General features: G+C 35.1%; 2 long non-coding RNA genes across 11 annotated transcripts in view; one reads left to right on the top strand and one right to left on the bottom strand.

Moving 5' to 3' along the window:
* Nucleotides 1-1,789: 1,789 nt before the first annotated feature.
* Nucleotides 1,790-14,582, bottom strand: part of LOC106159108 (uncharacterized) — a 42,301-nt gene continuing 29,508 nt past the window's right edge. For 8 of the 10 annotated variants that reach the window (XR_015335369.1, XR_015335372.1, XR_015335370.1 and 5 more), the window contains 6 exons: nt 14,149-14,238; nt 13,450-13,547; nt 13,014-13,114; nt 12,569-12,658; nt 9,776-9,939; nt 1,790-4,469 (listed from right to left, as the gene is read on the bottom strand). This is a non-coding gene — a long non-coding RNA (uncharacterized LOC106159108). The remainder of the gene's footprint in view (nt 4,470-9,775; nt 9,940-12,568; nt 12,659-13,013; nt 13,115-13,449; nt 13,548-14,148; nt 14,239-14,582) is intronic. The other 2 variants (XR_015335368.1, XR_001237993.2) reach the window with 2 other exon arrangements.
* LOC147760716 (uncharacterized) lies at nt 7,123-7,998 on the top strand. The gene is made up of 2 exons (XR_015335376.1): nt 7,123-7,294; nt 7,524-7,998. It is a non-coding gene; the product is annotated as an uncharacterized LOC147760716 (long non-coding RNA).

Below are 14,582 nucleotides of genomic sequence, written 5' to 3'. Positions count from 1 at the left end.
TTCTAAAATAACCGTCATATGAGCCGGTGGATCCCAGGCTGTACCATGGACATTTTTTAAATAATGTGACTCTTAAAAAGAGAGAAGGATGGGGGGGGGGGGGGGGGGGGGGGGGGGGGGGGGGGGGGGGGGGCTCACCACTCTCTCAAACAATCAGAAGAGAATTATGAAATTCTCAAAAGATCACCCAACTATTATATTCTGTTCAAAGATAAATCGACAGGGCGTTAGCTGTCAGAAGTTTTTATCCAGGAGAGGTTTCCTGTACGGGGGAGATTCGTTCTGTATCCGGGAGACTCCCAGATTATCCGGGAGAGTCGACATGTATACAACAAGCCCATGTGAATAACTACCCGACGACCAAGTTTGATTTCGGAAAAACTTGGATGACTGAACACCGTTTTGTGTTGATGAGATCTATGATTTTATAGAAACAGAATGAAACGAAGACACGAATGTAGATAAGATTTGCTTTTTATCACAACCCCAAAGTCTTAGAGCACTTATCAGAAGGGAAGCAAATAGTCTTTATACTTACCCAATAAACTAAAATGCACTCCTCTTCGATTGTTTAACTTGCAAAACTGTATGTATTCCGCTCTTTCCCATCCCAAAGAATCTCCTCTGAATCATTGAATATATAAGGCGAGGTGCCAGTGGTGATTGAATGGGAGAAGATAAGATTTTCTTACGTCGTTAATATCCCTAGATATATTCCATAACGTGCGAAATGCTTGAAAATAGTATTCCGATCCAAACGAACAAGTCCCTCGGTGCAAAAAAAAAAAGACCCCCCGCAGTAAAAACGCAATCAACATATCTGTCACAACTAACACACCACATCGGAGGAGAATCGGGGCACATCAAACGCATCTCAGTACAACGCTTCGTTCAAGCTATTTCGGCCTAGATCTTTTGAATTTTAGAATATGAATTGATAATATTTTGGTTGAAAAGGATTTGGTTTTATGAGCGTTTTTTATTATTTAAAAGGAAAAGTTATTTTTACACTCCCTTTTTATTTCAATTTTCGCGGACGGTAGGCCTACCGGTAGGCCCTCCCTATATTGTTTCATGTCCATTGCCCGATATAGAATCAGGGGCGGATCCAGGATTATCTGAAGGGGGGGGGGGGGGGGGGGGTCCACCGCGGATGCGAGGGCCCCCTGACTTCTCGGCTTTTCTCAGGTGTAGCTGGATTTAGGCGGGCGCAACTGCTACGCCTAACTTACGACTAAGATCTAATAAACGGATATTAGATCTTAGCTTACGACCGGTTGGCCCAGGTGAGAAATAATTTAGAATATTCGTTCATCGAAGTAGGCATACGTCTTTTGGTTATCAGTTTATTTCGATTTCATATTACATTTACAACATAAAATAATAAATGTACATTTTTAAAAAGATTTGGCATTAAAGATAGCCATACATATTGTTACTCGTAGTGGTTTATTTGTGTTTAGATTATTTTCACCAAGAAGAAAATAAAGACCATCTATACCTTCTCTTTGAAATGATATACACATGCTGATATGTTAACCCCGACAACTTGATTTCTTTTTGCGTACACATGGAGAATTTTCTTTTATAAATGAGGTATTCTAAAGAATTTGCTAAAAGTTGAACACAGGATTTAGTCATTTGGCTGGGATGAAATTTATTTTATTCACTAAATTTTGTAACTCAAGATAATCTTCTAATGCATTACAAGCTGAATAATTTCTGTTAAATAATTTACAAACTATAGTCTCTTGTTAATGATTGGGTAAATTTGGATAAAGTCGTCACATGGAATAAAATGTGCTGTTTATTTCCAAACATCAAAAAAGTATTATTTATATTTTCATCAAAACTCCTTGGTTCTCTGTTGTGTTTTGTGGGTTTTGTACATTTGTACTTTTACAAAGCCATTACAACCAGATCACACCAGAAAGGAGCACACCTATTGCATCTTTGTAGGAGATTTGAAAATTGCTGTTTACCAGTCATATTGTTCAATAATGTACTTAAATCAAAATGCGATGAGTCTAATAATCTTAACTTATGTGAAAAAAAAAGAATCGTTTTCAGCATACATAGCACTGTAGCAAAATCTTAAATGATCGGATATCAATGCGGAAGAAGACAATGTCTTGCTGCACACATTAAAACAATATGACAAATCACCACAAGGCACTTTGTGGTCAAAATGCAAGAGCTTGTGAATATTTCCCATGGGCCAATTTCTTGTCACGGCTATAGAAGCCTTACTATAACGCTCTTTTCCATCCCTCTCTGTGAAAATTCTCCCGTTGCAGCATTTGTAAATAAAGTCACGTGTGTACTTTACGTCATTAAAGACTTGGTGTTCTTTGATATGCAACTCATTGTTGACATACTCATAGTGCGTCAGCCAAAAATAGCAACAAAGATTTCATAAAAGGATAAATTACACATTTTATTACGTTTTACTTTTGTAATTAGCCACTTCGTAAAAATCTACTCATGTGGCATATCTACGCAGATTTAGAAAAAAAAAAAAAAAAAAAAACCTAATATGAAAAGCCTCCTCTGAATGCAACAACTCTGAAATATTCGACTTGTGCAACTGAAGCTTAACAAATGAAATAATCTGAAATAAGCTTATCAGTTGACTATGCCTAATGAAAAAGATTTACCATTATATTTGAGAAAAATAAAAATTACACTGAAAAGAATAGCAAATTCAATGGATAAAAAAGTTAAATGTTAATAACTTTGACAAATTTAGTCTGTAAACTAGTACAAATAAAGCTTAACAACTAAACTAGTCTGAGAAAAGCTTATCAGGTGTAATATAATAATATTTTGGACAATATATTTGAGAAAACTGTAAATTACACTGAAAACACTAGCAAATTCCAAAAATAAAAATATAATCATTAATTTTTACAAATAAAACTTAATAACTGTAATAATCTGACATAAGCTTATTTGTTAACTGTGTTACATTAAAAATATTTTTCAGAAAATATATTTGAGAAAATTGAAAATAACATTGAAAAGAAGCAAAATTCCATGGCTTAAATCATTTAAAAATTTATACATGTAATATCAGCAAATCTAGTCCAATGTTTGTGAAATTTCTACAAATGATGCTTAGCAACAATAAAAATCTGTAACAAGCTTATCTGTTGACTGTGTGTAATGAATCTATTTTTTTTAAAAAACTATATATATTTGAGAAAAGTGCAAATGAAATTAAAAAACTGGCATGTCCTATATAAAAATAGTTAAATGTTAATAACTTTCTGAAATTTGCACAACTGAAGCTTATAATTCAAAAATTAAACCAACTTACCCGTAAGTTGATGTTTGATTGTAATTCTTTGAGACAATTATAGGTGAGGAGATGAAATGAGAATGCATGGTGCACATGCGCTTCAGGTTTTGAAGCATTTTTGCATGATTTCTTCAGAAGTTTATTATCAAACTTCATTTTCCTATAATAATCTGCATCATGATTATCATAAATTATGTTATTAGGTAGGCATTTCATCTCCTCACCTATAATTGTCTCATAGAATTACAATCAAACATCAACTTACAGGTAAGTTTCGTTTAATTTTTTAATTCTATATCAAACAATTATATTGGTTCGTCATGAAATGAGACTTCAAATCACAAATCATGCAAAAATAAAACATGAATTCAACAAGAAAACTATAATGGTTATCAAACACATGTGGTTTATAAATGAACTGACTTAAGAACTTTGCTTATCCAAATTAAGTACAGCTTTCAGTACTGTTTCAAGTCTGAATCCTGGCAGCATTTACTAATGCAATAAGCATTGTAAGTTTCAAAGTCAAGTCTTTCAGACTAATATTACGTACAGGTGACAATTTGTGAAAGTACCATAAAACTTGATCAAAATCCCAAACATACATATATCCACTTGAAGGTGGGGGTAGATTAAATACACCTTTCATATAAAGGACAACTTGTGATTGAGATCCTACTGTATTCTGTTTCAATAAATCCCCAAGTGATGACAGGGCACTCCTGGCTGTATTCAAGGAACTATATCCTAAGCCATTGTTCTACAGATCAGTCAAAAAACTCAATAACATCATTCACAGAAACATAAAATGAATTAATACTCCGTTTGCAACAGAACTGAAACCATTTTGATAAATGTATCTTGTACTGGCATTTAGTTTAGCTCTCCATGATGCCATAAAAATGTTGATTGACTTTTCTGAAAAACCACCGTCTCTAAAGGACTTCCTGACAACTTGCATGCAATTAAAGTCATTTGATTGGATAGAGGATGAACTTTTTCTGAAAACTGCAGCATCAGAGTTTCTTCCACCAGTGGTAAAATCAAAGGAGCTTTCACTGGCATTTGCATCAACATTAGCCACCATATTTATGTTGTCCACAGTGGTACCACCATAACAGGTCTTGCTTTGTCTGTTTTTATTTTCTGCAGACACCTTGTTATAAGGCTGAAAGGAGAAAAAACATAACAAAGTTCAAAATTTTTTCCAATTTAAACTGAATGCATCAATAAATGTGACATCAGGATCTGGTATCCAAGAGCAACTTTCTACTTTCTTGTTTATTCTTGTTGCAAATAAGTCAACTGTAGGCTGACCGTAATGTTCACATATACCAGGTATCCAGAATGAAGCAGATAAGCGTTCACAGAGATTTAAGGATAACATTGAGTGGGAAGTACAAAATGTTATATTCACCAAGATAGTTCTATACATCAATTCCAAATTTGTTTGTGGAGTTCATCAGAACTTGGAGATTTAATCCCCCTAAAATTATTTATGTATGCAACTACAGTAGAGGAATCAGTTAATACCTTTATATATTTTCCCTCTATCTGTGACAAAAAGGACTTCAGAGCAAACAAAACAGCACGTAATTCTAGGGCATTTATGTGGCTTTTTGACTCAGTTTTAGTCCATCTGCCACCTATTTTAATGTCATTCATGACTGCACCCCAGCCAAGCTTACTGCTGTCAGTCTGTATAATAAGCTTGGGATTTTCTTTATGAATAACTCATATCCGTGTTTCAATATTTTCTATCCACCACTGAAGTTCCAACTTCATATAAATTGTAATATGCATCTTAGCATCAAAATTGCATTTATTTAGTTTCAATGCATTTATTTTTGCCTTTTCCAGTACTCTGTAATGAAGTTTTCCTAACTTAACTGCTGAAAAAAAGTCAACTAAAAGTCCAATAACTTTAGCCACTTATCTGATTGTTTCAAATTGACAAAAATGCAATTTTACACATGCATCCTGTATTTTATTTTTTCTTTCTTTGGGTAAATATACCAACATCTTTTCAGAGTCAATTATATTCCCCAAGTAAGTAATCTTCCTCGATGGCAAGAGCATACTTTTTTCAAAATTTATCATAAATCCTAGCCTGGATAGCAGACTGATAGTGGCATGTGCATTTCTCATACAAAGTTCACTAGTCTCAGCACCTAACAGAGTATCATCAATGTATGAGGTGCTAATGTAACCTTCATTACGTAACCTAGCATACACAGGTTTCATTAACTTGGTAAAAAGGCGCTGACCTGGGCCAACCCCATTTGGCATCTCCCTGTACTGATATATTTGTCCTTTCCATTTAAAACAAAAATATATGTGTTGTTCCACTGCCAGAGGTATTGAATAATATGCCATACGTATATTTACAGAGCAAAAATACATATTTTGTAAAACAATATGCAGTGCATTTTCAAAATTTTCCATCTTGAAATGATGATATTGAAGAAACTTATTTAATTTGCTGGGAAAAGGTTCACTCTGGGTAAAATTCGATCTATGTACTTGGGGATTTTATGGTAAAAGGTCCGCTTTTTCAGAAAACAAACCCCCCCTCTGAAACTGATGGCTATGGGCCTGTATGCTTATATTTAAATATATCCTGTAATGTATGGAATTAGGCTAGCGACGTGATTAGAACCTCAACCTGAGATATCACTGATAAAACCACCACGACAAACACTGAAAAGCGGAGTACAAAAATTAACTTGCTTTAATATCTATTACAACAAACTGTTACAAAGACTGAGTTGTAAAATGGTTAATGAACTTCTTTGTCTTAAAAACAATTCATTTCTAAATTAAAGTAAACATCAGCGTATAACACATCTGCTGGGTTGTAGCAGGTGATCTGTTGAAACTGCAGTGGACAAAACTGTAGTGTTTCATTTTTTTTTTTTTAACAGCGTTTATTCAAAAGAAAGAAATGGAGGCAAGGCGCTGGAAGCATTATATGCTCTCCATAAAATTCATTACTGTTTCATTACTAAATATGTGTGAATCATATGTCATAAAAACACTATAATAGAGTTTATTTTGTTATGGTCTGTGACATTTGTTCATTTATATCACAGGGCGAAGGTAACACATACCTGCCAATAATATTTTTTCATGAAAAATTCCCTTTTTTTAATTTTGGCCCATTTCACCTCAAAGGTCAAATCCAAGGGCATATTTGAAATCTCCCCATATGATTTTAGGTCAGCCATCTATAGAATTTTTTCCAATAATTCCTTCTGTATTGTAGATAATTAGCATTTAATTTTGCCAATTTTGGACAAGGGTTCATTGCGATGAGCGCCACACCTAGACCCCATCATCGACTATGCCCAATTTTTATGTGGATGGAGTTGAGATTATAAGTGACCTAAATCCAAGAGATGGGTATGCAGGTCCTTGTAGTCTAGGAGGAGAAGAAGTAATGGTAACATGGTGGTGGGGCCGGCGGAACGGGACTAAAACCATGTGTACTGCCACCGCCTATGCTGGTGGTACAAATATATGCAGACATTCATTAGTTACAACACAGACATATCATGCACTAGTGGGCCTGATTTGATCTTAAAGTGCAATTTCAGTCCAACACTAGACTGAACCGGTCTTAAAAATTAAGGAGGGACTCTTAATTTAGTCTTAAGACTAAAAACAAACTTAAATTGCAGTGAGTAAGACTATAATTGGTCTAAATTCAACTGAAGTGGCAAAGCAATTATCTCCCCACACACATTCAGATCAAACTTAGACTTACTCTCCAGCCAGACAGGTGAAGGTAGCAGTCAAGTAGAGGGCCATTGTGTGAGTAGCAAAGGGTGGTCTCTTGGCAAGTAAGTGCTAATTGCCTAATTGATAAGGGTGATTCAGATACTGTCTCAGATAATTTCTAAAGCAAGGAAAGACTTGGTTGTGGAAGTACTAGTGCAGCATACTTTTAATGTTTTGACAGGAGAGCTTAGGAATATAGCATTAACAAACAAGGTACATTTATTTTTAAATTAGACATGGCCTTTTATTTGTCACAAACAATTGAAAATTCACTTCAATCTAACATAAAAATGTACAGTTTTAATTTTATTTAAAATCACAATATACCGCAGGAATTTAATGTTAGAATTTCATATTCAAAACAATATACATGTATTTCTTGATTTTTGCCTTTGAAGGAAGTCTTTCTTTTTTCTTTCTCTCTTTGCCCTTGGTGATGTAGTTGCGATTGGTCTTGGACCCAAGTCATTTGATGCCGCAGAAGTCATAAGGGTGGACAATGATCAAGTGAGTGTGAAATATCTGAAGAAAAGAGGGCAAGTCCTCACTGAGTGGTTAATCGAAGGAATGGACTATTTGGGCAAGTGCCACATCAACTCAGTAGTATCATGTTTTCGTAACAAAAATTACATTTCCAAGGAAGAGATGGACAGAACTTTGGACATTTTAAAAGAGATTTTTTAGGACAGACGCATCAAGGAAATTATACAGCAGGGAACTTGCCATATCATAAGAATTTAAGGATCAAGATAAATGTGAAATTGATACGATTTAATTTATAATTGTGAAAACTGATGTGCCTGTAATTAAAGTGTTACCATGTTTTAAAAGTAAAAAAGTAATTTTGTATTTTCAATTTTTTTTTTGTGAATTGTATATGATTATTTGGTACAAATAAAAGGAAACTTGCTTTACAATTAAAATAACTGTACCTTGTTTTTCACTGCTTTGCATTCACATTTCTTGGGACAATAACAAATACTTAATGTCAAAACCTTTTAATAAAGAAAAATTGTTAAATGTATGCTACATTTTCCCTGCTTTAGAAATTATCTGAGATAGTATCTGATTCACCCTTTAGATATAAATCAAAATCAAAGAAAGAGAAAACAAAGAAAGGAAGACTTCCTTCAAAACAATTTTAAAAGTATGCTGCACTAGTACTTCCACAACCAAGTCTTTCCTTGCTTTAGAAATTATCTGAGACAGTATCTGAATCACCCTTATCAATTAGGCAATTAGCACTTACTTGCCAAGAGACCACCCTTTGCTACTCACACAATGGCCCTCTACTTGATTGCTACCTTCACCTGTCTGGCTGGAGAGTAAGTCCAAGTTTGATCTGAATGTGTGTGGGGAGATAATTGCTTTGCCACTTCAGTTGAATTTAGACCAATTATAGTCTTACTCACTGCAGTTTAAGTTTGTTTTTAGTCTTAAGACTAAATTAAGAGTCCCTCCTTAATTTTTAAGACCGGTTCAGTCTAGTGTTGGACTGAAATTGCACTTTAAGATCAAATCAGGCCCACTAGTGATGGTGATCAAAATAAATATAAACATAAAGCGACAAAACAAAGATAGCAATCAGAATATATACAGACACCAACAGTGTCACAACAAGCAGTGCACACGCATCAGAATATACCGATTTTTTCTCAGCATCATCCCACCCCAACCCCTACGAATTCATATCAACCCTTGTCAATTTAAACATATATAAAACTGATTGAGTTCTACCGTGGGATCCAAGACTGGGTTCCCATGCCTAGATCGATCCATCTGGATCAGTCTAACTCCAAAGGGAGTCTCATTAGATTGCTATCAACTTATCCGGCTAAACTGATAGTCATGCCTATCAAATTACCTAGGAGGTACAGAAAACTAGAGGATCAGAGAGGCGATACCACCTCTGGATATTATACCACTAGCTGGAGTAAGCACATTTGTATGGAAAACATCAATAAAGAATATAGGCAGACACATAAAGTAGTTACAACACACATATCACAGCAATCAATATAAATATAAAAACATACAGTGACAAAACAAACATGATCAGAATATATACAGACACATACAGCATCACAAAAGACAATGCATCATGAGGCATCAGAATATAAACATACAACTTGATGTTTAAATAAGGATTAGAATGACTATCATAAATATCTGCTCTCCCCCAAGAGTTCACATTGACTCTTTTCACTCAGTGGGATCTAAGGGACCCTATTATGATTTTCAGGAGATTTTTTCTCAGTTCCTTCCCACCCCAACCCCTACAAGTTCATATCAACCCTTATCAATTTGAACATATATAAAACTGAGTGGGATCTAAGACTGGTTTCTCAAGCCTTGATCAATCCATCTGGATTGGTCTAAATCCCCAGGGAGTCTTACTAGATTGCTATCATCTTAATTGGCTTAATTGTCTGTCACGCCTATCGAATCAGCTAGGGGGTAAAGACAATTGCCCACATACAGCTTTAATAAGCGCGACAGACATTTAAGCCGGTCCAGTTGATAGCAAATTTGTCAGACATCCCAGGGAGATAGATCGATCCAAATATCTGTTGGAATGGTCCCTGTGTGATCATTTTACAAAATGACAATTCCCCAGGAACTATATAAAGTGGTGAGGGTCAAAAGTGGATTGAAGAGAACAACAAAGTATTGCAATATCATTGTTGCACTGACCTGTGGTGGGGCTGCAAAGTTGTAGATCTTGATGTGATGATAAATTTAACTGTTCTCAGTATGATGATATTCAAGGAGAAAAACCTTCTTGCTGGTGATGATGAGTTTACAAAATTAGCTGTCCTCAGTGTAATGATAATCCAGGAGACATACCTTCATCTCTGCTAAAATAAGAGAACATATTATCAATAAAGAATATATGCAGATATTCTTTAATTACAACACAGACATTACAGTGATCAAAACAAATATCAACACAAAGCTACAAAACAAACATAGATAGTGATCAGAATATATACAGACACAAACAGTGTCACAACAGGCAGTGCACAGGCATCAGAATGTATGCAGAAAATTCCATCTATATACAGATTATTTCTCAGTGCCATCCCTCCCCCAAACGCTACAAGTTCATATAAACCCTTGTCAATTAACCCTTTTCATCTTTTGCGGAAATAAGAAGTGCGCTTGACAGGAACTGCCCGCCACAGAGGTCACTGTAGTCCTCTGCTGTTTCTAGCATGACAATGCTAGGTGTAGATGATGTACAAGGTGCACATATAAAAAGGCCGTTTGAAGCGTGCACTGCTTTGTGTCAAACTAAAAAGGTGGCTGAAGCACAGAAATGCGTCAACTGTAGGCAAAACAGCTATTTGGTTGGAGAATCAAGCAATTAAATGTTTTATTTTTCAGTTTAAATACAATGCGCTGTACAACTAGACCTTACCTAAGCGTCCTAGCCAATAGTGATGACGAACTATAAAGCTTCAGAGTTCTTTTTAATGCTTCCGATAATAAAGATGTGCGAAAAAGACGTTATTTTTTTATAACATAAAAATAGCCAGTAGACTGGTACACAGCTTTCTAGAGTGTGGACAGGTGCGTAGGCCTACATCTTCACAATAGTACATGTATATATGCAAGCTGTGGCGATATCACCTCATTTACCGGCAGTATCAATTCATTAAGATTTTTGTCTTGTTTGACGGATGTCTTAAGAGATTTTTGAAATAATAAAATGAAAAGATTCCCTGCATTGCTTGACTTGTACCAACTGTGTATACTGGTAAAACTGACACACAGATTGTTTGTCGGTGAACTGATTAAATCATTTGGTACCTGATAAGGCATCAGGTGTTACTTGTTTAATTGTTCGGTAAGGGGGGGCGGCCAAAACTACGACCTTTCCTCTGTAATTAAAACTTTCTAATTTTAAGTGTTAAATAGGTGAGACAGGAATTCTCAACTCCTTTCCAGACAATAATTACAGTTTACCGTGTCTTACACTAGCATATATACAAAATTTACGACAGGTAAAAATGTCAGCCTTTTGGTTTGACAAGTATGAAAATTTTGTCAAACTGAAACAAAACCGTCAGACCAAAACAAAATTATAGCAAGAGGCCAAATTATTTGATTTTTAAATGTTTTCATGCATATTTTCATCGTTTTTAATCATAGACAATAAAATCATTCAAATAAAGTGTTTTCCACACATTTCATACTTTACAACGTATCTAAGACAGTTAAAAATACGTAGGCCTAAGTACTAAGCATATTTGTATTACTTTACAAATACGTTGTAAGATTATTTTTATTACGTATCCATTTTGTCTTTACCATACATGTATTATGCATGTGTAGCTTACAGAAAGGCTTTTCTGCATTTTTGGTAATTAACAATATATGTCCATTGAATTTTCCAATTCTCTTGTCATTGAGTTAAAAAATAAATAACTTTTTATTTTGCCGGGAACATGTTCAACAAAGGCCGATGTACTTTCTTCTTTGTCTCTGTTGATCTTGATAATATGAGCCCCATTTGTACAAATCAGTAATACGGGACTGGATACATAATAATAATAATAATAATAATAATAATAATAATAATAATAATTTTATTAACGTCTCACATTAAAAAAATAGAACCCACCCTACTAAGGGTTATGAGAGACTAAAACAGCTTTTAGTTTCTTTTTCCATAATCTCATGCTTTAAGTCTTTTCTTTCTTTTTAGGCCCCTATTCTTCAATTTTTTCTTCAGATCCTTATGTTTTTTTCTCGCATTGTTTACCCCCAAGTTCTATTTTCGATAGTTCTTTATATCTGTTGATTAACCAAGCATTTCTGTTTTTTATTAAAGCACCTATGATCACCTAATACACATGAATTATAGTTTTTCTTCCTGCTTCGAAACGAGGTGCCCTGCTTTTGATCCAAACCTGCTATATTTTCATTTCTTTCTACCATATTTTTCATTTTAACGGGTTTGTTCAGAACTTATTAAACCTCATGTGTCCATCTCGCTTACTATTACTGTAGCAGCAGGAAAAAAAGCACGTAAACCCAGCCATGGTTTTTAGCAGCGCTGTAAGTGTTTCGATATAGCAAGGACTCACTTTCCCACAATGTATTTTTCATTTCCGGAAAAGATGAAAAAGGTTAATTTGAAGATATATAAAACTGAATGTGACCTAAGACTGGGTTCCCATGCCTAGATCGATCCATCTGGATCAGTCTAACTCCCTAGGGAGTATCATTAAATTGCAATCAACTTAAGCGGCTAGATTGATAGTCACGTCTATCAAATAAGCTAGGGGGTTAAAGATAATTACCACCTAACAGCTTTACTAGGTGTGACAGACATTTAAGCTGGTTAAGTTGATAGCAATTTAGTCAGACTCCCCAGGGAGATAGATTGATCCAAATATCAGTTGGAATGGTCCCGAAGTGACCTTTCTACAAATTTTAAAGGAACTATAAAAAGTATAGCAATATCATTGTTGCACTGACCTCTGCTGAGACTGCAAGATTGTACATCTTGATGTGATGACGAGTTTAGCTGTCTTCAGTATGATGATAATCAGAGATACACCTTCATCTCTGTTGAAATCAGAGAACACATCATCAATAAAGAATATATGCAGACATATACAGCAGTTACAACATAGATGCACCACAGTGATCAAAATATATATGAACACATACAGCGACAAAACAAACATGTATACTGATCAGAATATATAGAGACATACAGAGACTTTTTTCTCAGCCCCATCCCACCTCAACAACTACAAGTTCACATCAACCCTTGTCAATTAGAACATATATAAAACTCTGTGCGATCTAAGTGGCCCTTTTACAAAATCATAATTACACAGCTACTAAATACAGTGGTGAGGGTTAAAAGGGGATTAAAGAAAACAACAAAGTATAGCAATATTATTGTTGCACTAACCTGTGCTGAGGCTGCGACGTTGTAGATCTTGCTGGCAATGATGAGTTCATAAATTAGCTGTCCTCAGTATGATGATAATCAGAGATACACCTTCATCTCTGCTGAAATCAGAGAACAAATCATCAATAAAGAATATATGCAGACATTCATTAGTTACAACAAAAACATATTGCGGCAATTAAAATGAAAAAAAACATAAAGCAACAAAACAAACAAAGATAGCAATCAGAATATGCACAGACACCAACAGTGTCACAACAAGCAGTGCACATGCATCAGAATATACCGATTTGAACATATATAAAAATTATTGAGCTCTAAGTGGCTCTTTTACAAAATGATAATTACAGCTGTGTCACAGCTACTAAATATAGAGGTAATGGTCAAAAACAGATTGATGAAAACACCAGTATAGCAATGTTATCGTTGCACTGACCTGTGCTAAGGTTGCGATGTTGTAGATCTTGCTAGTGATGATGAGAAATTACCTGTCCTCAGTGTGATGATAATCCAGGAGACATACCTTCATCTCCCCTGAAATCAGAGAACCCATGGTCAGTAAAGAATATATGCAGACACATACAGTAGTTACAGCACAGATATAACACAATGATGAAAAAAATATATACACATAAAGTTACAAAACAAACATAGATAGTGATCAGAATATATACAGATACAAAGTATCACAACAGGAAGCACATAGGCATCAGAATGTATGCAGGATATTTCATCTATATACATAATTTTCTCATCACAACCCTACCCTAAACCCTAAAAGTTCATATCAACCCTTGTGAATTTGAAGACATGTAAAACTGAGTGAGATCTAAGACTGGGTTTCCAAGCCTAGATCGATCCATCTGGATTGGTCTAACTCCCTAGGAAACTAGCTAGGGGGTAAAGATAATTACCACCTAACAGCTTTACCATGTGTGACAGACATTTAAGCCAGTTAAGTTGATAGCAATTTAGTCAGACTCCCTAGGGAGATAGATCGATCCCAATATCTGTTGGAATGGTCCATCAGTGACCTTATTACAAAATGAAAATTTTCAAGAAACTATAAAAACTGGTCAGGGTCAAAAAGGATAAAGAGAAGAACAAAGTTTAGCAATATCATTGTTGTACTGACCTGTGCTGAAGCTGTGGCATTGTACATCTTGATGTGATGACGAGTTTAGCTGTCCTCAGAATGATGATAATCAGAGACACACCTTCATCTCTGCAGAAATCAGAAAATACATCATCAATAAAGAATATATGCAGACATATACAGCAGTTACAACATAGATGCATCACAGTGATCAAAATATATATAAACACATACAGTGACAAAACAAACATGCATAGTGATCAGAATACATAGAGACACATAAATTTAAGCGTCACAACAGGCAGCGCACAGGCATCAGAACGTACGCATGAAATATTTTCTATATAGAGATTTATTTCTCAGCCCCTTCCCACTTCAACCACTAAGGCTGCATTCACAACGAGTTGAGCCATGGCTCTACAAAGCCACAACCTAAATATGGAGGACGTACATGAAAGGAAAACCGCCTAATC

Source organism: Lingula anatina, chromosome 7 (genome assembly GCF_051362555.1).
Source record: "Lingula anatina isolate TDL-2025a chromosome 7, LinAna3.0, whole genome shotgun sequence".
Taxonomy (NCBI): Eukaryota; Metazoa; Brachiopoda; class Lingulata; order Lingulida; family Lingulidae; genus Lingula; species Lingula anatina.
The sequence above is the reverse complement of the archived record's forward strand: the minus strand, read 5'-3'. Positions and strand labels throughout refer to the sequence as shown.